The sequence below is a fragment of the Gallus gallus genome, chromosome 5, assembly GCF_016699485.2.
Source record: "Gallus gallus isolate bGalGal1 chromosome 5, bGalGal1.mat.broiler.GRCg7b, whole genome shotgun sequence".
Classification (NCBI taxonomy): domain Eukaryota; kingdom Metazoa; phylum Chordata; class Aves; order Galliformes; family Phasianidae; genus Gallus; species Gallus gallus.
In genome coordinates, this window is record NC_052536.1 from 56,459,411 (window position 1) to 56,486,836 (window position 27,426).

At 44.9% G+C, this 27,426-nt stretch overlaps 1 long non-coding RNA gene across 2 annotated transcripts; it reads right to left on the minus strand.

The window, feature by feature from the left end:
* Positions 1-1,316: 1,316 nt before the first annotated feature.
* LOC107053606 lies at positions 1,317-27,395 on the minus strand. Of its 2 annotated transcripts, XR_001466998.2 has the most exons (4): positions 24,473-27,395; positions 16,061-16,219; positions 5,150-5,262; positions 1,317-4,139 (listed from the first exon to the last, which is right to left on the minus strand). It is a non-coding gene; the product is annotated as an uncharacterized LOC107053606 (long non-coding RNA). The 2 variants fall into 2 exon arrangements; XR_005860315.1 differs by having other exon boundaries at positions 1,317-5,262; positions 24,473-27,388.
* Between the last annotated feature and the right edge of the window lie 31 nt (positions 27,396-27,426).

The window sequence follows — 27,426 nt, forward strand, 5'->3', positions numbered from 1 at the left end:
GTGAGAAGAGATCTTTCCTAACATCCAACCCGAACTTCCCCTGGCCCTCCTCAGGGACATTCCCTCTCATCCCATCGCTGTTAGCCAGGAGCCAACCTCCCCCTCCACGCCCAGCTCCTGTCAGGGAGCTGCAGAGAGCCATGAGGGCTCCCCTGAGCCTCCTCTTCTCCACACTGACCCCCCCCAGCTCCCTCAGCCGCTCCCCATCACGCGTGTGCTCCAGAGCCCTCACAGCTCCGTTCCCCTCTCTGCACGCGCTGCAGGGCCTCCATGTCTGTCTGGGAGTGAGGGGCCCGGCACTGAACACAGCGCTCGAGCTGCGGCCTCACAGTGCAGAGTGCGGAGGGACGATCCCCCCCTCCTGCTGACCGCACTGCTGCTGGCACAAGCCAGGAATGCCGCTGACCTTCCTGGCCACCTGAGCACACTGCTGCCTTGTGTGCGGCAGCTGTTGCCCACCACCCCTAGAGCTTTTTCCTCAACGCAGCTCCCAGCCACTCTGCCCCAAGCCTGCGGCACTGCATGGGATTGGTGTGACCAAAGCACGTGACCTGATGCTGTATTCTACTGGATTACTGGAAGATCTGGTTCCACGCGGGACTGTTTTTCCTGCTGTTTTGGACCATGCGGCGGTCCCTAAAAAGGAACCAGCATGATGATAGCAGCAGTGAGGAGGACAGCTCCAGCAGCGAGGAGGCGGCAGCAGTGGGCAAGCATGAGGAAGGGGAGCAAGAGGAACAGGAGGAACAGGAGGAACAGGTGGAAGAGGAGGACGAGGAAGAAGTCTTCTATGATTCAGTATTCACCAGATCCTACCTGGATGTTTGGAGAATTTCCACCGGGTTCAACATGCAGGTAGCAACAATCTGGAGGGCCAACTACCGGGCACACATTTATGACCTAAAGGTGCTGACATCCAGCTGCTCCTGCAAGCTCCTGCTGACAGACATCTCCAGCGGGGAAAAATTCCATGTTTAGCTGGTATTCGGGGTGCAGCAAGGCAACCTGGACATCTTTCTGAGCTGCCAGAATGCAGAGGCCGTCTTTACACCCAGCACAACATGGCTACAGAGCTGTGCTGTGGCGGAAAGGAAGTACTTCCAGTACGTTGCCTGGACCGCTGGTCCCAACAGCTGCCACCTGGTCTGCCTGAGGCTCTTTGTTCACATCCTGGTGGGCATGTGCTCTTGCCAAGGGGTACAAATGGTTTCCCGTGCAAACCCACCTGCCCCGGCCTGTGCGCTTTGGTAGATGGTCAAGGGCAGAGAGCTAGCAGATAATTTTAACAAATTGAAAACACAACGGCAACGATCTGAGGAGGAATGGTATTTTACTAAATTTAATCAAACAAAATGAGAGAGCCGAGAGTATTTAAAGCACGAGTCAAACCACGATAGTGCTAGGGAAGCACGTGCTTTTCTCCACGGCAGGCTAAGACGGCCAGAGGCAGAGAGCGGCTGGGGTCCAGTCCAGAGCTCCATCTTACTTCCTCTTCTGTCCAAGTCCGCTGGGGATGCCGCTCCTCCCCTCCGGGAACACAAAATGCCCAAAAAGGCGGTAACATGGAACCAGAACCTTAACTGCCATTGTTCTGCATGATGTTCTAATGTTAAATACTGACAACAACAATCACTAAAACACAACAACAGTGTATCTCCAGACAGTCTTTTGTTGTTACTATTCTTCTAACTTTTTTGCCTGATCACTTAAGAAATGACAATTTATGTCACTTTAGAAACAAGTTTGGTTTCTCTGAACATGGGAGTCATTTCTTTCTGAGAATATTGGAGCACTGAGCAATGGTACTGATTCTGTTGTATGGCACAGTAGAACTCGCCCCCATCCACACTCACTGCATTTGCAGCTTTGATGCTGTGATAAATACAATCTCTTTCAATTTCCACCATCGGTCTTCATGAGTGCTTTGGTTGCTGAAGTATTTTTGGTATGAGACAAATGTTATCAACATTTAAAGTAATGAAAGGGATGGTAACAGCTGGCTAGATTTTAACAATTCTCTCAGTACAAATATTAATTAAATGCAGGATACTAATTTCCTTTTCTATTGCAATCGGCTGCAGATTGCAGTTCTAGTTACACGATTCTTCTATGTGGCCATAAAGATGGAGGTGTGAAAGGTTTCCAGGCACAGTGCTGTGTACCAGCAGCTGAAGGGAGGAATGTTTGTGGATGAAAGAGCCGTCAAGCTGCTTACCAGCAATCCAGCAGCAATGGAGAGATGTCAGAAGTACAGTGATAGTTCAGCTCTAATGAATGTAGGAGTGTTTAAGCATCGCTCCCCAATGAGGATATCTCTAAGACTGCGTTAAGTTGGGAATCAGGAAGGCAGTTCTGATGTGTGATATGAAGGGCCAGGAGTGAGCAGAGGTTTCCACAGGACTTTATATGAATGCAATTACTGTTAATTATTGCACAACCCATCCTATTAGGGTGAACAGCCCACTTCCAAAAGCCAGGTTTGGAATTCAAGCAGAAGAAAGGTACAAGCTGCCTTTACCCTCTGTCGAAGCAATGGCCCATGCTTCCCTCCTGCACGTTTCCAAAGCAACAGTAAATAGTACCCCTGTTGAGACAACAGCATATTGCACTCCTGCTGAGAGGAATTTGCATTTCATTTGCAGATTATTATACCCCAGGCTTAGTCTAAACTGCTTTCAAATTTCCTTTGTTGCTATTGGGTATTCATGTCTGCGTCTAGATGGAATTTCAAACTTGAAATTATTCTCACTTCATGTACGTGACCATATGTTTCTTTATAACAAGTTTCAAATAAGAAATGCCTATCATTTTGCCCAGATAGTTAATGTAAAATGGACAGATTAATAAACCCTGCATCTCTTTCATCCACAGGAATATGCTTCCCATGGACCAAAATGAAGCTACAAAATGTAACAAGCTACCAGATTTAAAAGTTGTGCAGGATAAACCCACTATCGTTTTTGGAAAAACAAAGTTTATAGAATCATTACAGAAACATAAAATAAATGCACTGAGTCTGGAGGCAGCTCTAGAGACTGTCTGGTCCAAAAAGAGCGGGGCTGGTTGGAGCAGGTTGTCCAGTGCTTCCAGCCTGGCGTTGTCCATCTCCAGGGACAGAGAATCCACCACCTCAATGTGCAACTGCTCCCATGTTCAAACAAGGTGGCAATTTAAAGAAGGATTTTCTTATGTTTAAATGGAATTTCCTGATTGATTTTGCTGTTTTTTTGTTTGTTTGTTTGTTTTTGTAGGATTTTTTTGTTACTTTTGTTTTATTTTCATCTTTGTCCATTGCTTCCTGTCCTGTTGCCTCATTGGGGCAACACTGAGAAGAGAATGGTTCCATCTTATTGCCCCCATCAGGTATTTATACATGTGGATGGGATCCCCCTGAGCCTTCTCCAGGCTGAGCAGTGCCAGCTCTCTCAGCCTGTCCTTCTATGAGAGATCATAGGCTCACAGAATCATTCAGGAAAAGCTCTCCAAGACCCCCGAGCCCAACCCCAGCCCAGCTCACCATGCCCGCTGCCCACATCCCTCAGTGCGACATCTCCATGGTTCTGAAACACCTCCAGGGATGGTGACCCCACCACTCCAGCGCAGCTGTGCCACTGCATCACCAGTGCATTAGACGCCCCCATCCTTTTACAATCTTTGTGACACTGATGCATACCTATATATGCATATAAACTCTCTATATATCAGTAGAGGAAGTGTGCTGGTTGTATGGCACAGCAGGTCCCTCCAAGGCATGTAGACATGGCACTGGTGCTGCTCCTCCGATCTTCCTACAAATGAACTGGTACTGCAGTTTTCTCTTTTCCCTAACCTACAAACTGTTTGGACAGCTACATTAATAGTGGTTGTGTTATAAAACTGCAGCAGATTCAGCTACAGGCTTTTTTCAAATTGAGAGCAGTCAGGGCTTTGCACAGATGAGCTGTTGTCCTGTTAGCCTTGTATTCCTGAGGGGAAAAAACCATGGTGGTATTTGCTCCTTAAGATGCCCAGGACCCACAGCAGGTTCAGCGACCAAATTACTTTCATGATGTTTTTAATTACCCTTTGGCCCTCAGGTCTGTACATTTGACATGGACACTGCTGTCCCCTGATAGCATCCTCTTGGGAGCAAGGGACACCTGAGGAAGCAGAAAACATTTTTCTACCACATGACCTATTTCAAAATAACTATCATTTCTTTTTTTTTTTTTTTTTTTTTTTTTTTCAGTGCAGATAAGAGCAAGGCTCTGCTCTGTGAGAGGAGACAGATTCACTGCTATCATGTTCCTGAAACAGAAGGCTGCTCTGCACTATCCAATTACGGACCTTAATTTAAATTAAAACCACAACAAATCAAAATGCTGTTTACCTTCAAAATAACACGAAAGTTTAATAATAGCTGTATATTGGCTATTAGCCCCAGGCGTAGGCTGAGTCATTTACTGAGGCAACCAATCTCCTGGGGAAATTTAAGCAGGTTTTGGCACAGCTTCTGTGAAAGGAACAACCAAGGCTCCTACGTTTTTCCAGAGCAGCCTGAGTCTTTGTGGTCATGGTGTGCCCTCCAGCACCTCCCTGAGGTGGCAGTAATGACAGAGAGATGTCCCCAATGACCATGCACAGGCGATCGTGTCTGGGGACCAGTGGTGTGCTCTGAGCGTGGCAATCATAGAATCATACAACTGCTGTGTTTGGAAAAGACCTCTAAGACCCCCAGCCCACCACACCATGCCCACTGCCCATATCCTTCAGTGCCACATCTCCATGCTTCTTGAACACCTCCAGGGATGTAGAACTTCCCATTCCCTGGGCATCTGTGCCACTGCATCACTGCCCTTTCAGAGAAGAAATGTTCTCTAATATCCAATCTAAAATCTGCCAGGAGACAGCAGGAGGGACCACAGCTTCCCCCTCCCAGCCCACCAGCTGGATGGCTGAGCATCCCCATTTGAATCTTTCCTTGGCTTAAAGCTGGTCCTTGCCATCCTTCTAGGGAGAAGCCAAGCTGCTGGGCTCCAATCCAAGCTCAGAGCAGAGCTCTTGCACCACAGCATTACAGTGCATGTGTACGTATTCAGCATGTAGGTACAGATTGTGACTCGTGTCCTGGCTTCCCCTGTGCCCCCCATGCTCCTGGTGCCCATCTCACCTGCGCAAAGCCTTTGAGATGCCACTACATCAGATGGATGCAGAAGGAACCCCAACCATTCCAGCCTGAAGAAGAGCTGCAGCACGGGGGCACTGAGGAAAACGTGGGAAGTCCTGCAGTAAATAAGTAGGGAATATAATAAGAAAAATATATTTTCTCATTCCTCTCCATCAGCTATTGACTTCTCACCTAAGGAAGGTGGATTTAATTCCATTCTCAAAACAGCCGTAGACTATACAAACCCATTAGATCATTGAAGGACCATTGAAAATCTTTCAGAGGAAATACAGATATCTAAATAAATTCGGAAGTGCATTATTCTAGCGCCCTTCAGACTTGTGTCAAATACTCTGCCTTACTGCCTATTACATTACAGAGCCATTAAACATGTATTATCTTTTGAAGGAAAAGCAGAGATTAATGACCCGAACCAACATGATGAATACACTGTGCAGGATGAGCCAGACTTCTGCAGCAACCCAGCAAGCAGAGGGAACAAACAATAAAACTAGATAAATAGTGGAACAAGAAGGTCAAAGAAGGAGAAATTAAGAGGCTGTGATTGAAAATTATTTGAACTCCATTCTCTACACTTTGGAAAAAAAAATTAACCAGCTACAAATATATTTTATATTTTCTCCCCACTGCATTTCTGCTACCAGGAAATGTCTCCCCAGCGCAGCATTATGTCGCAGTTACAAAGATCTATATTGAAGAACAAACAGTGGCTGTGTTTTGGATGAGACCTGGGAACAGAGCAGTTCTATTGAACCTCCTAGTAGCTGAGGCTGTGCTGCTTCAGGTGTGTTGGGATCATCCAGTCCAGCATTGGTCCCATTGCGGTCCCAGTGGGAAATGCAGCAGAGTAATGGCTGCTGAAAAGCCACACTTCAGTTTTCATGTTTAATCATCTTCTTTGTATGCTGAGCAGGAATTACCATGGCTGAAATTGAAATTTGTTTCATAAAGGATATTAATGTGGTTAATAAGACAAGCAATCGCCCACCGGTGGCCCTAGACATATCCAATAAGATTTTAATGATTTTTTTATTGTTACGATTTGCTACTACAAAACCACTAGGCCAATTTATGTCTGTTTCATCCTGAACGGGAGAATTTCTGATGTGAGTAGCTTTAAACATGAGCACTTTCCCCCAGCATTTGGCTGTGCTCTTTCCTCCAGCAGCACCACCAGTTCTGGGGTCAGCATGCCTCAGCACTCAGTTCCCCTCAGAGGAGCACATTTGCATTTATGGTGAGGAGCAAGCACCGGGTTGGCAGGAAGGCCACAAGGTGCACAAAGCCAAAGCAGTTTGCTCAGTTTCATGTCAGAGCAGCAGCGACATGCAGGTGGCATAGCAATATGCAAAGCCACCATGGTGTGCCATTGAGCAGAGGATGGCTCTGGTCACCGGGGTTGTGAGACCTCCTTCCCTCTGAATCCACCAGGGGGGGCTCTTGCTGTGGGGACAAACCACAGAATCACAGAACCACAGTATGGATGGGTTAGAAGGGACCTCATCACAACCCCCAGCCCCACCTCCACCATGGATTGGGTGCCCCTGGCTCAGGCTGCCCTGGGCCCATCCATGGACTCAGGCACCTCCAGGGATGGGGCACCCACAGCTCTGGGCAGTGCCAGGGCCTCACTGCCTCTGCATAGAGAGTTTCCTGCTCACATCCAAACAAAGGCAAGAAAGTTGTCTTTGCGCCAGTGCTGGTGGTTCACACAGCACAGAACACTCCACTGCTGGTTTTATCTCTTCAGCTCAAGGGCACGGTTTGTAGCAGAGAGAAGAAAAACACAATCTTTTTCCCTATCAGCAATTCATGCTGGGGTCTGCAGTAAGGAAGAACACACATTGCTATACAAACATCAGGAGAATGAAAAGAAATGGGTACCAAAAAGCATTTGTCAGTGCTGTGATGGAGAGAGGAACAAAAAGTAGCAGGAGATCGGAGAGGTTACAGAAACAGGCACTGCTGCAGAAGGCTGCTGCTGTCCTCTGGATTTGATAAGAGATCCCAGCCTGAGCAGCCTTCAGGGCACAGCAGCTGGAACCCGTGTGGAGAGCAAAGAGAGCAGTGATCAGTGAGCTTCTGGAAAGCAAAGAGATGGTTAAGGAGGGGAGAGGCAGCGCTCAGCATGAATGCTGGTGGAGGCTGAACCTGCTGTATAAAGAAACAAAATAGAAAAATATCACTGTAAATCCAAAGGGAAAGTACATCCTGAAGGTCAGTGCTACATGCAGGAATAACGCTAATTCACTGAGCTGCAGCAGTGTTCCTGGTGCTGCCTTTGGGGTATTTATACTGGTTCTGTAAACCAGCACCATTAGCAGGTGAGCTAGGCTGTGACATCCCAGTCTTCCAGGCAGCAATTAATTAAACATGCTGGTCTGTGGGAAGTGCACTTATTCATTCCTCAAGTGCAGCGCACTGTAGGAGCACAGAGTAGCGTCTGTCACATTCGCTCACCTTGCTCTGAGCAGCCTCTCCTTAAGAGCATCCTCAGGACACCCAGAGATGGTGCTAAGCTGTGGGTGCATTGGGACATCCCATCCTCACAGCACCCAGCAGCTCCTGGCGGGTTGCCGCCTGCAGGACCGGAGACAGAGATCCCAACATCAGATGCAGCAAGGCAGAATACAGCACAGAGTGGTAGGGCTGCAAATGTGGGACTGCTATCAAAGAAGGAAGTGCGATTGCAGTTTCTGTGCTCGTCCTTTGTGGGTGAGAAGACTATTTTGCTGCCTGCTGGGAATTAGGACAGTTTCTGCGTGTGCTGTGCTGTGTACAGACACTGTGTGGTTTTAGAAGAGTTACTGTAAAACAGCATCAAAACGTGTAAAACTAGCAATCTCTGAGGCCTTGAGCTACTGACACTGACCGTGATTTAAGCTCCTGCACAACACAATGCAAATAAAAGATACGTACTGCAGAAAGTCCTTCAAAGCACTTCTGTGAGCCCACTGACTTCTGCTGGCCATGGCTCTGCAGGTAGGAGAGGGACTGGGGATTGAATTCATAAAAAGATGCCAAAATATTAACTTGGCAGTGTTACAGCATATTACAAATCTTTAGAGCTTGTGTTTAGTAAATTGTTTAAGAATTGTATCTGCTAGATGGGAGCAGAACACTATTAGGATTGAAAAAGAGTTGCTTTGTGTGGTCTCCACTAGCACGTGGACCTGCTGGGGGGAATAAAGGACACACTGAGAGAGAGGACCATTAGGTTGGAAAATCACTGAGATCCTTAACAGAGAGATTCCCTTTGAGCTGAGGGCCAACCAAGGATGCACAATGCTGCAGCCCATCACACAACTTCATGCAGTGTTATTTAGAAACACTGGCAGAAAAGATGTGTTCGGTAGGTTATGAGACATTAGTTAATGGTCCAGACCTAACCTGAGGTACAGGAGTGCAATGGTTAGAGAAGGGAACCTGCTTTTGGATAGTCAAGCTTGTGCATCAGATCTGAATGCTGCAGGTCTTGTTTCTTTACTATGATTGGTTTTCACCCATCCCAGTGAATACGAATCCAGTGCAAACCTTTTTCCTTTTGCATTCTCACTGGTCTCTGCTCTCAGTAGTCCTCCCCCACTGTTCTCATTCACACTCCCACTTTTCTGCGGAGGTACAGCAGGACTGCAGGGCTTCTCTCTACTTTAACCACAATAACTCCAAGTTCAAGCCTAAGTTTAACAACTTCCAAGAACTATTCAAATCACCCGCATGTCCCCATCCCAAATAAGTCAGTGATCATCTCAGATCTTCTTGGCTGTTGAGCCATCAGCTCAAGAGGAAGTTTAGGTTAGATATTAGAAGGAAGTTTTTCCCCCAGAGGGTGGTGACGCACTGAACAGGTTGCCCAAGGAGGCTGTGGATGCCCCATCCCTGCAGGCATTCAAGGCCAGGCTGGATGTGGCTCTGGGCAGCCTGGGCTGCTGGTTGGCGACCCTGCACATAGCAGGGGGTTGGAACTGGATGAGCGTTGTGGTCCTTTTCAACACAGGCCATTCTATGGTTCTATGACTTCGGTCCTGCCCAGGACAGCAAGTAAAGACACATCTGACAGAGAAGTGAATACATCTCTTCACAGAAATATACGAAGATTACTAAGAAAGTATCTACCAGTACAGGCACTGTTTGTCTTTAAAATCTTTATCTCAGTAGGTTTCGGTCAGGGAAGCTCACAGCATATTGCCCCCCCACCTCTGCCTAGTAACTCCTGGGTTGAAGGTACCCCAGCTGGCACTAATGTTTTGTCTTTCCTAACTTTCTCCTTAGCTGGAGGCTGAGGAGGCAGCAGATGCTTTCAGCGTAGCAGATAGCATCAAAGAGCCTGGCAAGACTTTATGAATGGGCGGTCTGAACACCTTTGAAATGAGTAATGACTGAGGATAGCTCACAAAAAGGAAATAATAAAAATCTGTGCATCTGAGGATCCGCTCTCAGCAATAGCTCCAAACAAGTTTTTGTTGTTGTTGTTGTTGTTTTTTCTTCTTTTTTTACCTTGGTTAAATTTTTGGCTTCAGTAAATCCAATCAGATAGTGATTTATTACAGCTTTCTATTTGGTGTCATTTCCTCTTCCATAGTAATATTCAGTGACTCATTTTCTTGTTGAGAAAGAAAGTCAATATTGCAAACCCATCCAACTTTTACACAGCAGCTCCTCTGAGACCTTCCATGGTCTAATGGATGTCGTGCTTTCCCTGGTGCTCACACTACATCACTCCAAATCTCTCCTTTGAACTCCTCTTTTGAACAAGTAATGCTCGACACCTTATCATCTCTGATATAATTTCACTGGCTTGTATTTGTGGGAAGAGAATACTCACTGGGTCTTTGTTTCCCTTCTCTCCATATGTTCTTTTTTGCTCTGTTTTTGTGGCTGTTGTTTCTGACCTTTCCAAAGCTAAAAACTGTCTTCTTTGATGCCCACTGCAAAATCATAGAATCATATCATAAAATCACAGAATGGCCTGGGTTGAAAAGGACCACAATGCTCATCCAGTTCCAACCCCCTGCTATGTGCAGGGTCGCCAACCAGCAGACCAGGCAGCCCAGAGCCACATCCAGCCTGGCCTTGAATGCCTGCAGGGATGGGGCATCCACAGCCTCCTTGGGCAACCTGTTACAGTGAATCATCAAGCTAAGTGGGCCCAGGAAACAAGAGAAAGACAGGCATCGATGTCTCAATGCTTACAAGTTTCTGATTGTGTCTCTGTGTCCTCCAGGAGACATGGAGATGCCTTGCTTAAAGATGGTGCTACATCTAGTGCCAAAATTCTAGTATTTATGCAGATAGACTCAGAGCTGGCCCTCATTCTCTTTTTCTCTGTCTTTACAGGTATTTATGGCATAAAAAATTTTTTTAGATTCCAGATTCTCTCCGTGAAATTAAGAAGATCAATAATGCTATTCTTTCTTACAAAATCATTAATTTCTGAATTCAGCCAGCCATGTTACCCATTTCATACCATACCCAAATACCATCTTGTACTGATGGAGTCAGGAGACTTATGTATCTTATATAACTGTTTTAACAGATCTCTCTGGGATGAGCTCCTGTTAAAGGCCATCGTGAGGGGGTCTGTAACCTCTGCTCCTGAACAAGGTTACAAAGAACAGGGAGCGGAATGGGCAAAGCAGTAACAGCTGCACTGGGACTGTCAGGCAACAAGAAGAACTGCGCTGATGAACTGATGGCTCCTGCAGCAGTTTATCTCCTCAAGGCCGTTACTTTGATGACTTCTTTCAGCAGTGACAAGATCTTCATCTTGAAGGAGCTGCCTGATAAAGATGCGGATGTAGTGATAGCAGCGGGGCTCTCCATGATATCTGCTTGAGTGCTCACGTAGAAGAGTTCTGTCTGGTTAACAGAGGTGCAGCTGTGCTTGCAGGGACTGCCCATCATGGGCAGAGTTGCTGCCAAAGGGATAAAGCAGAGGAGGTGGGTCCATGGAGCACTGCATACAGCATCCTCATGGCAATGAAGGCACAGCCCTCACCTCAGGAACCCAAGGATCTGTGTGCCCCAGAATGAAGGCCATGTAAAAGTCAAAGTTGAATTTGACAGCAAATGGAGCATACTGTTTTTTATATGAACTCTTCCCATCTCAGGTCTGCCGCTGCAGATCATGCAGAAAGCTATTAGTTCATTTATTCTCTGAATCGTTACTACCAACTGTGCTAACTAACATAAAAAAGACTAATGGATTCCTTGAGAGAAAATTTATGTGCAGGGTCAACTTTTTTTTTTTAAGAGAGGCAGGCAATTACCACTACTTTTATTTAATGATGCCTTCTCTGAATATACATCATATTTCTTGGAATTAAAGACTACAAATGCGAGCGTTTGCTCGAAATGGAATTATTGATTCATCCAGCATCAAATCTACTGTCTGATAATTACAGACAATGAAAAGCTCCTCTCTCTCCTAACAGTGTCAAGCTGTTAATGCCAATCAGAAATGCTGAAGAGCATAATAAAAATTGAGCAATGCAAGACAAGCGCAGAGCCTTTCTGTTCAGCCCAGTCCCATGGGAGCTGAATGCCATCAGGGCACGTGGCAAAATGTCAGCATTATTTCCTTGTAACGCACAGAGAAGAATAGCACAGTTGTTGTGCTGTAAGATTAGCAGATATTTCTAGTGTAATTACACTGTAGACCATGTATTTCGAGCTGGCATTACAATTTCAGCCAAGGGATTTCTTGTAAGACACTTGTGAATGAGAATGTTCTATGTTACATCACTTAAAAAAATGGCACAAAATCTTCATTTCATTTAAAATGCCCCATTTTGCACTGAAACGCACAAAAAACCATCAGATTTTGTAGCTTACCTTTAAAAATAGTATATTTGATTTTCTTGTTGGCTCAGAGGAGGACTGAGGGCAGGCCATACTTCCTTCTGAAGCATTGGTGATGGCGCACAGCACTCATTGGAACAGCTCACCTCTCAACTCCCTTCTCCCTGGGTCTTCTTCCCTAGGATTCTTTCCATGGTAGCAGGAAGATCTCAGCTTCTCTAGAGACAGTGCCCAGTTTTAAGACATTAACCCTTGGTTCCATCCAAAATATTGACAGTGAAATGTGAAAAGCCATGCAAAAAGACACAGGGACTCAAAGAAAATTGTTTTGCCCAAGCAACTACTTATTACAGAAACAAAACCACCTTCTTCTGGATTTGCATTACTTATCTCTTCAAGCTCCAGCCGTGAGCAGTGTGGCAGTGTATGAGGTGATGCCTAGGTGCCCAGTTTCATACTGTCCCTTCTGAAGAGCTCATTCTTTGGAGGCAAAATTGGAGCACACAGCTCTGGTATGAGGATGCTGAGGCACACATCTTGCAGGAGAGGATGGCAAGGAGCTGCAGCAGAGGCTGGGGAGACCCATCCCCATGGGAACTTATCATTCAAGAAAAGAGACAATGTCCATCAGAACAAGCGGGACAGCGGAAGGGGCTTTGAGGCTGGCAGTTGTCACATGTCTCCTGTGCCAGGGCACAGCAGCTAGCACCCAGAGGCAACAAGAAGCTGTACAGCCCTGCAATGCTCCCAGTACAAACTGGAGCACAACCTCCCACTTCCAGGCAGCGTTCCTCACCCTCTCAATCACTGCACGGGGGAAGACTATAATGAGGACTTATGATCACCACTGATGGGTGTCAGAATCCTTCCATCACTGCCTGAAGGTTGCTGTACCTGACCTCTGCCCTGCTTTCATAGCACAGACTGGGTTGGTTGACTCTAGCTCTCCCCTTTTGGGTCCTACATTAAGTTGTAAATACAAGATTTGGGAACAGCCTTTTGTAACACTATGCACTGCCTCATTTTCACAAGAAAACAATCTAAACACATATCTATTGGTATTATAATTATCTATATGCTTCACTATTTCCCCAGAAAGCTTAAGCAGCTCTAGCCTGTACCCAGCCACACATCCTTTACCTCCAACCTCAGTCCTGTTACTGTTTACAGGAGCTCTGTTCCAACCCAGCCCCTGGTCCCAGCACCCAGCAGGGCTATCCCAGAGGGCCTTTAAGGTTTGGGTTGGAGGTTCCAGCCCGTTCCTCCCAGGATGTATATAACTCATAGTAAATTCCAATGTAACCACAATCTCTCTCAGAGCAATTTTCAGCAGGTTTGTATTTTTCCCATGTGATGGATTGCTCATTTCCCTCCCACCCCTGTAAAATCATCTCCTATTGACTTTAAAGTAAGCTGCCCAAGCCCGTGGAAATGGCCTGTGCTATTTGATCATAAAGTCAGTTCCAGGTTTTTGAGATCTGTTAATCACACATTTCCCCATCCTTTGCAGTGCTCTGTTACACCCGCTTTGCTCACACCAGCAGCTCAGCCTTTTGCTGCATTATGTGATATTGTGGGATGATTTTGCCAGTGCCAGCTTTCTCTGAAGTCCAGTGCTTATTGTGACAGCATGTTGTGGGATGAGTACACTGTTCGTTATTCCTAATATGCAGCTATTCATTTCTTTCCCATTAGTTGGAAAGAAATGAGGCACATCTACTTACCTGCTGATCCACAGACAGAATACAGAAAGACTTTAAATTACGTGGGCATGTATAAATGCTAACTTGTAAGCGCAAGAGGTTGAAGGAATGAAATTAAATGATGGAAAGAAAAATAACTGCCAATCTGAAGGAGTTATTGGGAAACATTTTTACCTCTACTCCCGCAGAGTTTGTCTCAAAACCTCCAAAGCAAAATGAAGTATAGAAGAAAGGAAATTGCAGCAAAAAGGAATAAGTGCATTGTGGATGGGACTGTCAGAAAAGCACTAAATACTGTTTCTCTCTGTACTCCCTGGAATACAAATTAAAACTCCCATAACTACTGTTAAGTACAAGCAACTAACCACAGTACAAGAAACTGCACATTGGCTGCTCAGGGGCGATGTATACCCATGTGTGCTCAGGCAGGAGCTGGGAGCTACCTCTCCTACATCCCACTCCTGCACCACATCACCAGATCACTTCCCTAAGAGCATAGCTTGGCCCAGCCAACACCACAGCTCTCAGGAATTACTCATGAGCCTCAAGAGGAGATTGTGGCCCCACATGAAGGCCCTAGAGAGGCTGAGCAGTGGGCCCAGGAGAACCTTATGTGGTTCAATAAATCCAAGTGCAAGGGCTTGCACCTAGTTCACAGCAACCCACACTGCCAATACGAGCTGGGGGATGTTAGGATAGAAATACACCTGATGCCCGTACCTCACTGTCATGTTGGCTTGAAGCTGGATAGGAATTTGACCGTATAATAAGGAGACACAGAGGAGTTCAGGGGCTGCTGCCTGAGGTGGATTACTTCTTTAGGAACTCAGATTAAAATACATTAATTACATCAGAGAAAGCAAAATTGCACAACAGCCGCCAGACTTCTGTTCCCAAGTAAACTGCTTTCTCAAGAACACTTTCAGATTCAGTGTCTTTTTAAACACTAAAGATTACACAGTTACATTTTAAGAGACTCAGATATATAGAACAAGTCTGTAGCACTGTACACCTACAAGTTCTATATGATAGTTATCTGAGTGTTATGGCTACCTGGGGGAAAAACAAGCAAGCAGCCTGTTTATTGAGGAAGTGATCTTCAGAAGCTCGGTGTACCTTATAGCCACCAAAGTGGCACATGGCAATGTCGGACAGGAGGCAGAAGCAGCCATGGCAATGCATTAGGATGGGGTGCCAACAACCCACTGGAATGGGTTGTCAAGCTGTTAGTGGCTGGAGGCAGGGCTGCTGAAGTGCAACCAGTGATAGGAATAATAACAATAGAACTAACTGCAATAAGGCTGATGTTCTCACTGCAGGACTTGTGCCAACAGGTGTTGCTTTAGCAAGGAAAATTAGCCCAAACACTGAAGTCGGATAGGGGAGAAAGCAGAGTCTTTGCTCATTCAGCTGGTCTGAGATTGTTAGCAGAGTCACGAGACACTACAACAGCAATTTGCTGAATAGCCTATAAATTACATCTACAGAGTTAGTATTGCACAAATATTTGCAAAGCCTGTGATATAGGATGCTTCAGGTAATTAACATAACACCAGAGCAAATTAATTCCCCCTTTCTTGTTTTTTTCAGTTTGGAAGGAAAACGAGAGGAAAAAGTTATGCACTGACTGTGGGCCCTACTGTTTGCTAATAGCTTTTCTTTTCCTTCTGAAGATGCATTATTTATATGTGCTAAAGTGCAGCACACGGTACAGGAGAATGTGGCCCTCCGCCCGCTCCCCTAAAGCAGCAGATGGCAAGGTCATGCTGCAGATTATCTGCTTCCTAGTGAACAGCTGCATATATTAATTCTGTGAGCTGCTAATGCAGATGGAAATGCACATGGGAAGGTGGTACCTGAGTATTTGGTGTTGCACTTTGTGCAACAAAACAATCCCCAGTGTGGGAGAAAACACACTTCATTCGCCATCCTCTCCTATGGGCTGCAACCACAGACTCCTGACAATGTCACAGTTTGTGGTCCTCCCGTTAGTATTTCATTGGGTTTGGTTTTGTTTTTCAATTGAGGCCAGGATTTATCTTTGAAGTCTAGCAAGAGTTTTGCAGCAGCAGTAAATAGAGAACAGGTTACTCTGGCTATACTCCACAGAGCTCCATTCGCCAGGTACATCTCATCTGAAGCTGATACCATGTATAAAACACCAAATAGCGGATTGGTGGATATGCCAATGGACACCCACTGCTGTGAATTCATGGTGTCTCTGCTGTGGCACTCTGGTCCAAAGATCAGAGAATCACCAGGGTTGGAAAAGACCTACAAGATCATCCAGTCCAACCATTCACCAATCACCAGTAGTTCTCACTAAACCACGTCCCTCAACACAACGTCTAAGATGTGAGACACTGTAAGGGTGAATGTCTGTGCTTACCTCATCTGAGTGGTTGTTACAGAAGCAATAGCCACCAGGACACAGCTCTTCGCCTTCGGCTTTCCCTGCAGGCATAGGTGCTTTGCAGAGCATCCATCTCCTGGATGTCCATGCGCCCTTTGAAGACAGCATGGCAATATGAAGAAAGCAGCAGAGGACCTGATGCAGATAAGACAGGAACGTGAGTACCAACCACATGGCTGTGGGACAAACAGTCTCAATGCTGGGCAGTGGGGGAAACCATCACCTGGATTAAACAGTGGATGGATGATCACCAAAAGACTTTCCAAGAAGCTCAAAAAGAATAATGAACATTTACAACATTGGGAAGAGAGCTGGTAGTGGAAATAGTGAAAAGCTGCTTTGATGGAGACAGAGGCAGCTCTGATACAACCACAACCTCTCCAAGCTCAGGCAGAGCAGCCTTCCCATTGGATGCCGTGCTTGGGTTGTGCTCACACACACACTGTGTGTGCAATTAAAACTTGCTCAGATTGTGTATGTTGAGAAATTTGTAGTTTATCACCATTTTGTGAGCTTCTTGCATTGTGGCTTAGCTGTAGCATTGCTGATATTGATCTTGAGCGTGCAGTTCACCGACTGCCGGTTAATTAAGTGTTGTTAATAAGTCAGTAAACCACTTGAGCCCTGATTTGGTCTAAGCTAGGTGAGCCATGAAGATTTTTCCCTGCAGCAGATGGGCAGTGGCAGTAATTCCCCTTCAGGGAACCAGTCATTTCAAGTGAGCACAGAAATGGGTATTGAGGAGAAGCTGGGCTGCCCTCTGACATCAGCACGTTGGCCTACAAAGCCAAAGAACCATATAATCATTCATGTTGGAAAAGCTATCCAAGATCCCCAAGCCCAATCCCACCATGCCCATGTGCCTCAGTGCCACATCTCCATGGCTCTGAAACACCTCCAGGGATGGTGAGCCACCACCCCCTAGGCAGCCTGTGCTGGTGCCTGACCACTCCTTCTGAGAAGGCAATTTTCTTAATACCCAAGCTGAAATCTGCTGGGGAACAGCAGGGACCACAGCTTCCCCCTCCCGACTGTATCTGTGATGGGAACTCCCAGGCTGGCCATCTTTTCTACTGCATGATCAGAGCCAGGAAAGCAGTTGACCTTTCCCCTTCTCCAGCCCTCCTGGTGGTCCCATGAGGGATGCTTTGTCCCTCAGCACCAGCAGGGGACAGCCCTGCCTTCACCTCAGGGAGCTGCTCTGTGTCCCAGACACTTCTGGGACAGTCTGCTTATCAAACCAAGGATTAAAAGGCTGATGATAAACAACAGTGAATCCAAGCTGATATGAGGAGTATTATGTTATAAGAATGTCACAGAGTTATACATTAAAAATATATAAAATTATAAACCTGACCGTGTTCCTTCCACTTGCTTTGTTGTTATTTATTTCTGTTTAAATGCATGTTGCAACAAAACAGTTACATAAACATCACCTTCACTTCTGTCCTACTGCTTCTCTTTCTGATGCAACCTTATGATGTGGCCAGTGTTATGTACAGCCATCACAGCCTGAGCAGAGAGTACAGCATGTGCAGAGAGCATGCAGGAGTCCGTGGGAGATGGGGATCAGAAACCCAAATGCTGTCTTATGCCATACAGAAAGCTGCTACATCTAACAATAAGGGTATTAGTTAAACTTTTTTCCCCTCTTTTCTTTTGGAGGACGGGATGATGGAAAGCAAATCTGAGAGCTGGGCAAAGACACAGAGTTGAGGATGAGCACCAGAATGGAGATGAGGAAGGAGATAGGGATGGAGGTGATGGGAATTGGGAATGGTCCGTCCTGTCTCCCACCTGGACCTGTGGCATAAGGTGCGCATCAGGAAGCTGTTGTAAGAAGCCACTGGTACCTACATGTGATGGAGGGCGCCTGTTGGTCTTGCAAAGCTCGGAGAAAGCCTGGGAAACACTCTGTGTAGTTGGTCTTAGGACATCTCTTACAACCCTTGCTTAGTGCAAAGACACAGCTGGCGTGGGTGTGAGCAAGGAAGAGGTCTGCAAGTGGACCAACTGTTTCTTCCAGGAGGGAGGAGGAATGACAGGGGTAAAAAAAAAAAAAAAAAAAAAACAAGCACAAAAAACAGAGTAGAAAGCAGATGTTACCATAGCAACTAGCAGCACTTTTGCCAGAAAAAGTGAGGAAAGAATCAATGATAAGAAAGAAGTAATCAAACCAGCTTAAGGAACGTAAAAAATAGAAATTGTTTATGAATTATATATAAGCCCGCTAAAAAAAAATCTTATGAATCAATTCAAAATAAAATAGATATGTTGAGTGAATTTAAAGAAAAGGAAAAGATACCATTTGCATGCTAACACTGTGCAATAAATTATGGCTGTTTTTGTTTGGAACTGCTGCTTTGCTTGGGAAACAGCAAGACAAGGATGGAAATCCAAATATTGAAGCATAACTCAGACTCTGTGATGGAGCTGTCTCGTTCCTTACAATAGCACAAGATGGACGACCACCAGTTTGGGTGAGGAGGCAAAACTTCAGTTTTCAATGTGGCTTCTTTGTTCACGGTTACCTAACAAAGACTTGTGCAGACTGAAAAACACATTGTCCTACAATGAAAATCTTCACTTGCACAATGCATAGGTATTCTAAGAAATTCATTGTAAGAAGGGACTTTGTGGAAAAAAAAAATATAATATATATGTGTATATTATGTGTATTTATATATGTATATATATACACATGAATACGGCTGGAAAGAACAAGATCTCAGGTTGCAAGAATGAAGACAAGATCTGAGCAGAATCTTCATGACAAAAGTTTGCAAGGCTTGTGAAATCCTGCCTGCTACAGAATGAACACTGAAATCCATAGTGAGCACAGGAAACAAAGTTGAGCATTAACTGCATACCAAACTTCTCCTTACATGTTCCTGCTCAGCAAGTGCTGTCACTGTCAGCAAAAAAAACCAAGGACATCAGAACTGGGGAGCTGATGGAGCTACATTTCCAGATGAAGGTGTTTTTTGTTGCTTTCCCTTCAGGAGTAAGGCTTCAAGCTGCACCAGGGAAGGTTCAGGCTGGATGTTAGGAAGTACTACTTCTCTCAAAGGGCACTGGAATGGGCTGCCCAGGAGGTGGTGGAGTCGCTGACCCTGGAGGTGTTCAAGGAACGTTTGGATGTTGTGTTGAGAGACATGGTTTAGTGAGAACTGTTGGTGAAGGGTGGATGGTTGGACTGGGTGATCCTGTGGGTCTTTTCCAACCTTGGTGATTCTATGTTTCTATGAAGTCCTGGCAGAGGGAAGTTCTTAAAAGCAACTGCGTGGAGAAGGTGTTTTAGTTATTAATACACACTTATGTAAGTGCCATTTGCAGCAAGGACATATGGTTTTTAATAAGTATATGACCAGTGAGGGCCGAACAGGAGAAAGGAGCAACTCTGGGGCATTGAAGGCTTCAAAACCCACTAGTAAAGATGTACAGGAGAATGGCAGAATCATAGAATGGATTGGGTTGATGTGGACCTTAAAGCCCACCCAGTCCCAACCCTCAGCCATGGACAGGGGCCCTTCTCACTAGATGAGGTTGCTCCAAGCCCCGATCTCCTCATCAGTCGATGGAGGCTCCGCAGCAGCACCAAGAGACATCTGCTCAGCATGATTTTACCCTATTGGCATGAAGAGTCTCGCTGCACTTCAGCAATCCGGACTCAGTGCAAGTGAGCCCCGTGACAGCAGGTTGGGCACAGACTTCTCCCACATTTCCTCCATATTCTCATCATGAGAGTCTACAAGAACAAGGATGAAATTCCTCACACTCAGATACACTAGGAAACTCAGGCATGGAAAGGCATAGGCAGATCTTCTATTCACACAGAGGGTGGTGACGCACTGAACAGGTTGCCCAAGGAGGTTGTGGATGCCTCATCCCTGGAGGCATTCAAGGCCAGGCTGGATGTGGCTCTGGGCAGCCTGGTCTGCTGGTTGGCGACCCTGCACATAGCAGGGGGTTGGAACTGGCTGATCACTGTGGTCCTTTTCAACTCAGGCCATTCTATGATTCTATGATGATGATTCTCATTTTGGTTGATGACTGATTGGCCATGAGCCAGCAGTGTGCCCTGGTCTGCATCAGTCACACCTGGTTAGGTTATGAAAGGGATAATCTCTTGGGGATGTTTAACCCACTGCCTCTACCAGCCCCTGGGGTCATCATACAGATGGTTCTGGTCTTGATGTGGTTTCAATTCAGATGGAGCCCATTTTGATATCACCTTCTCTACCTGTGCCTGCGCAGACTCACACATACACCTTCATTTCAGGCCTGCTTTCATTAACCTCCATGGCAAAATGGGAGAAAAGAATGCATAAAGAAAGTAACAAAGAAGATATAGGATATGAACAGTCTTTCACATGAGGATAAATTTTAAAATTAAAATAAATTGCCTAAACTCAGTCTGGAAGGAAGGGCACGACAGAAGCCTGTATAATTGAGGATTCCCTGCACTGTGTCTTGAGGGCATAACTGTTGCCACTACTACAGACAAAACAGCAAAGCTGTGTCAGGCACGAGACAGCACAGCCAGCACAAGGAATTCTTCCTTGCACACTGTGTATGTAAACTGCAAAATCCATTCCTTGTAGATGCTAATAGTGACATGGGCTGAAAAGGCAATTGCATAAATGTATGAAAGAGCATTGAGAGCTGCAGTGCAGAGAGATACCTGACTCAAAGCTTCTCAGTGGCAGCTCTCCAGGGACTGCTGTAAGGCAGTAGGAGTATGTGTGATCCCTGTTTTCATTTCTTTCTTTGTTATTTCCTACTGACTCTGCTGGGTACAAGATGTTAGGCCCAAGAAAACCTTTATTGTGGTCTTGTAAAGCAGTTTTTTTGTAAAGCTCCTCTGCACCCCTAAAGTCCTCCTGTGACTCTCTGAAGGCACAGCAGCAATAGGAGAGGATGGTCTTCCTTAGGCTACCTGTGACAAACCCACAGGACAGATTCACTGCACATACGCTACTCCTTCTCACAGAACACTGCAGTTTCTTGACCCTCAGTTTAACTCTGAGAGTCTCTGGCTGCTGGGAAGGGTAAAGCAGCTGTGACAACCAAGACATGAAAATCTATTTTGTTCACAGCCAGTGTGAAGGGGTGTGCATGAAGCTAGTTCTTGGTTTGATTAGAATTTTGTTTCTAATTTATTCCTAGAATTCTTGACCTGCATTATTTTCAGCTCACTGTATCTTCTAACAACTTCTCAGATGATCATAAAGCCTCATCCCTCAGAAGCACATCGATGTTAATGGTGTACTGATTTTAATGAGGCATTACACAGGAGTGCAGGGCAGTATCTCATGTTGCCATCACAGGAACTCAGCTCTGTCCTGGACAATTGGAACAACACGTGAAATATCCCAGTAGCAGGCAGTCAGATAGGTTAGACACTTCTTCCCATTGGTGGAAGACACCAGTCACTACCAACAAATAGTGTCTAAATGATCCTACAAGTGAGCACTGTGGTCTTTTGTCAGTGACAACATGAAGGCCTCTACTCAGCACATGGTATTGAAATGGACTTCTTCAATTATTGGGTATACAATTTGATAGAATGGTCTGAGTTGGAAGGGGCCCTTAAAGACCATCTGGTCCCACTCCCTGCAATGCACAGGGACATCCATAGCTCTATCAATGCTCAAAGCCCATCCTCTGACCTTGGGTGTGTGCAGGCACAGGGCACCACCACCTATCTGGGCAGCCTGTATCCCACATGTTAATTTCCATGGATTCTAGAATACCTTCAGTTTTTGCAGTCACTTCAGCTCACTCCTTTTCCTGCTCCTTAGCTGCAAGTTATTAAATACATAACAGGTATAAATTTCTTCCCCTGTAATCACAATATGAGTTCTCCAGCTGGCTCTTTAAAAGGAAAACAAAGCCACAAAAAGCAGAAGTGGAGATGTAGATGCGATTCTGCTCTTGCACTGAGCAGTGGATTGGAAACAGAGCTTCAGTCACCAACGTGGCATCACTTCAGATCTGCAGCAGTGCAGAGCTAAGCCTGAAGCTTTTTGTACAGCAGCATCTTAAAACTTCAGCATAAAAACAAACTTTTACGCTCAATGAACCTAACTGATGGATAGAAGGAATTGGTTCCCATGAATAAAGCTCTGCCTCTGAGCCATGCTGCCTGAATGCAAAGTTTGCTGTCCCAGAGATGTGGCAAACAATCCCAGGATGGTGTTATTTCAGTACAGGAAAGCTCCATGTTGTGCTAGGGGGGGATATTGAGGAACACAGCTACCTCAGAGCACATCACTTGGGGATTTCACTTAGTTCTTATTCATTTAACATTAATTTCACACCTTTCACATTGAGTTCAAAAATACATGGGGGAAAAATATTCCTCAAGTACACATCACACTCCATAATTTCTTTGCAGGAAGGATTGTCGTGCTTCCACAAAACCCCCAAAGGCCCAGCAGACATAACCACACACACCCCTTTATAAAGGATGACAACACAGCCATTTTTGAGGGTTTTTAATCTATGTTCAGCATAGGGACTTCGTGACATCATTTAGTAGCAGAGAGGCAATTCAATAGCGAGGACAGGAGAGGAGCCATGGTTTCCCAGCAAGCTGTTCCTAGGAAACATCACAGCATATGTAAGTATTTCAAAAGCATTAATTCACCTTGCCAGGAAGACTGACCATGACGACTTGATTTCAATCCAGAGCAATTTAAAATAGTTACTTATAAATGACACATCCACCTTCCTGATCCAACCCATACTGAAAAGCAAGTAGGAAAACAGTTCATACAGCCATGTAATTGGAAATCACAAGGAAGGGTGACTTGACCTCTTACGGTCAGAACGTCGCACCAACCCATCTTATTCTTCATGACGTCTATGCTTTAATTCCCCAACTGGGCTTCTCAAAGAAATACGGATTACTTTATTTTTAAATATATTTTGAACAGTGGACACTGTGGTGCTGGGCAGACTTTTCTCATGGGCACCTGTTTTATAACTTTACATAGGTGTTAGTTTAATTTAAAAAAATAAACCAAGTTAACTCAGACTACACGTACCATTTAGCCAGAAGGAGATAAAGAAGTTACCACCTTTCCAAAGTTGGAGTACTAGGCTACTGATTTCAAGCTCAGTTCTTTTTTAGGTCAACTTCACCTTGGATAAGAAAAAAACCCAACAGGTATCTTCTATTCTTAAGCAATCCACCAGGAAACCTAGAACTGGGTAAGTCACCGAGGAGAAAACATCCGTGTAATAATTAATTGTACCACCCAATGGTTCATAAGTAGAGCAAAAGATATTGGCACACACTGAGGACTCATGCAGATTTGCAAGCAATGGTTGTGAACATTTGCTGTCACAAGCTATAGACAATCCAAAGCATCTCTGCCACAATTCCAGCACTGTGCAAGGGAACAAGGAGCTCTCTGTCTTAGGGCACTCTTGGAGCACTGACCCTGTCATTCAAATGGATAGAAGGGACACATTTAAATGTTTTCAGTCCTGTGAGTTACTCTGTCAAGATTGACTGTTCCAGGGACGGAGCCCACATCCATAGCACAATTTGAAGGAAAAAAAAAACTAAAAACAATCAAAGTCTCGCAAACATATAACTTCTCATCTGGGGAGCAGTAATTATATGGGGTCAGGTGCCTCAAAAATGTAAACAAGGAGCAGCACAAAGCTGGGATACAGCTAAGATAGCTGTCCCTGATTACAAACACACCGTAGCATCTACTCACAGAGCTCAGAAATAGGGCAATAGGAACCACCTCAGATTATTCTTCTAAACACAGAGTTGTGAATAATTCACATTCCTCTCATTCATAATACAGACAGGTAGAACTCTGTTGGCTCCATCTTCAAGTAGATAGAGGTGGATAAACAACCTGCCTTGCTGGAAAGCAGCACACAAAGCTATAACCACATTCTTTACTTATTTCAATATTTCATCATCACCAAATCATTTGTCTGCTTGGAGACCAGAAGAATTCCTCATTATACCAAAGCTGCCTTAAAGTGATAGATTCAAGCATTACGATTCATGTAGTTTATCCAATAAATAAATACATCTTGATATGGAAGAGACTCAGGTACAGTAAAGTGAGAGTATAGAACAGTAGTAAGCTTTCTAATGTAACAAAGAAAAAAATCTAGACAAATATTCCTTCCTGAACAGAAGGAAATAGAACCAGTCAGAACATTTTAATGGTCACAGTCATTAACTCCGAAGATCAACTGCCAAGGAAGATGTTTGTTATTAATCTCTTAAAACTAAATGCCCTTCTGGAAGGCATATCTTAATTAAGCATAAATTAAAAGGCAAACCCCAAAGGTTATAAGACTTCTAATACACCAGTTAACCAAATTAGATTGCTTTGAATTTCTGCTTACCTTATTTCTTGTTAGGACATATGCTGCTTTTGTTAAAGCATCACACTCAGCGCACTTCTTCTTTGTGGAACTCAACCCCAATGAAACTAAAGCACACCCATAGGGAAGGCTGCCTTTGTTTGCTACTTAAATTAAAGCCAGGTGATTCCAGCCCAGATTTGAAACAGCTGAAAGCAGCCAGCTGTAAGAAACGGTAGCCCAAGAGTGGCTCATCAGAGTATGGGGGGTGTGAACCAGGTGTCTAGGAATGGAGACAAATTGCAGAGAAGCAGAACGAAGAGTAGATCTTCAAGTTCTGCAAATAGCTGCTGCTCAGCTGCTGGCTGGTTCCCAATGCCTTTAGAACAGCACAAATACTGGGCTGCCTTCTGTAAGCTGCTATGCCCACTTGTATTTACAAGTGGCTTACTGGCCTTGGAGCTCATCCTGCTGCTCTTTATTTGAGTCTCGGAGAGTTTTTCATACAAGCAATTGCTACGTTGATGTACTCTGAGGAAGAAAAGTTTCCATTCACAGACCATTTATCCTCTAGAATGCATCCACCGAACTCTTCATTAAAAATCTGTACATCTGAATATTTATAACAAGACCTCCTAAAGAGCTCTAAGCCTTGGAAACAGGCGCAGCAAAATCCATGCAAAGGATCAGTCTGGGAAACCCAGATAGACTTCTTCACTAAAGACAATAGACGCTGGTACAGCACAAGGAATGGCTCAGTACTATTTACCAGCATTTCCCAACAATGCTCTCATGACTTCCCATCTTGTAAAAGGTTCTTAACCACACCTCATGGTTCTGAAACCCTTTGCCTCACACCTCACCATACCAACACCAGCTAACGTCCTGCTGGGGTGGAGGGTACATGACTCGAGTTGTACAGCCCACACAGCAGCTATTGTATTGTTGCATGGCAAATTGCCTCTGGACCACGTCAGGTCTCATTTGCTCCTCCATAGAGGTGGTATCCTGTGGATTTTATCATCATAGCTGGGAGTGGTGTCATAATATGCAGCCTCCTCTCTGATGCTCACGTTGGCCCCACCACCAGATGCTAACCCATCAGTTCAGACAGAGAAACTCAGGCTCATGGGAAGGACAAGCTAACCTCTGTTCTCTGGAGACAACGGATCACAATTACTGAGATCACCTTTCTCATCCGTGGTTCACACCCATGTGCAGGGATACCTCCTTATCAAAATCTTATCCAAAATCTTATCACATCATCTGTATTCTCTTCTCCAGTCAAGACAAAGCCAGTTCTCACTTCTTTCCTATGGAGAAAGGCCAACTTGTTCAAAATCCTTTTCATTCTTGGCAGTGCCCTACAGGATATCCAGATTGTAATGTCCTAAACTGGACACAGTTTTCCAGACTGCTGTTAATCAGTGCTCAGCAGCCCGCAGTAATTACATCCCTGGCCTTATGCACCATACACCTATTCATCCATCTTGTGTTGACACTGCATTTCCTAACAATCCCAGAGCAGTTGTAGGAGATAAATCATGGCCTGTTTGTGCACTGACGAAGTTGATGCATTCTGTGCTGCGCTGTTCTGCTTTGCTAGAAATATCATATTTTACTGGTAGGTGGAACAAGCACCTCTTCCTCTCCCAGTTCCCAGCATCCCTTCTTACACCTCCAGCTCAGCAAAGGGCACTGTGGTGGTGGAGGGTATACTGACTTCTCTCAGTAAAACCCACTGGTTTGGGCTTTTTTTTGGTCTTTGACTGATTGATGCTCCAAAGGAGAAGGGAATACATGAATTTTCAGTTAGATGCTGAGGCACAGCCTCAATCCAGAATGGCATTCCAGGAATTCTGCTCACCAGAGCATTTGGAATGCTTTCATTTCTCCTGTTAAGCTGCATCTCCCATGAGGAGCTCCAACCCATACTGACTGTGGGGTTGGAGCCAGGTGTGATTTCCACTGAGAGCTGATCTCACTATTTCTTATGTGGGACATGAAAATCTCAGCTCTCAATTCTCAGCTCTGAGTTCTAATCCAGTTGAATGAATTTCTAAGTAACACGGAAGAATTTTAAGTAATTTTTGCCTTTTTGAAAAGGAACATGCAGTAACTCTGGGCTTAAAGAGGGGGAAGAAAACCCACAACAAAGTGAAGGTGACTGCTGGTCCTGAATATATGGAAAAGGAATGCGAAGAAAATGGTAGATGGCCTCAGGTGTCTCATGATGTCTTTGGAAAAGGCAGTGGTTCTGGTACCTCTGACAGAGGCTGACGAGTGGGTATACCCTTATGCTCACATGTCCCAAAGATTGAGGAACATGAGTTGTTTTACAGATGTGATCAGTTCCAGGGATTTATTTGCTTAGCAAAACTGAGCATGTGCACAAGTTGGTTAGGATTAAGAATAGTTGTATTTTTGAAGCTGGTTCAAAGCGGAGCTGTGTGTAGCAAGATGCAGGAGATGGTTCAAATCTGGAATAGTCAGCACTGACATGGTTAAAGGAACCAAGATGAAGTGAAGTCTGAACAATACAGGAGATACAAGGAGCTGAGACCACAAAACTGGATATCATACACCAAAACAATACAGCTTCCAGAGGCTGTTACTTAGTGGTCTTGTCTCCTTCGAGGTTAATCAAAAGGACCAATAAATCTAATACATTCTCACTAATGTCTGAAATTCAAAGGGAAATGCAGGACTTCGTCTGGCTCTCAGTACAATCATGCTCCTTAAGGGACTAAAATTAAAGTTCATTAGAAAAATAAATATGACATTTAAAAAGTGAAATGGAACATGTACTTTTTAGTAATGAAATTGAATTTCAATACTTACAGCAGCTGTAGAAGCAGGAGGATCCGCTGTTCAATTAATTTTTCATCTTAAATAAAAAAAAATCCATATAAAAGAAGAAAACCATTTCACACGGTAGCTGGGCATATCATATACATCCCAGATGTGAGGAGGTTTTCATTAGTAATAGCAAAGCT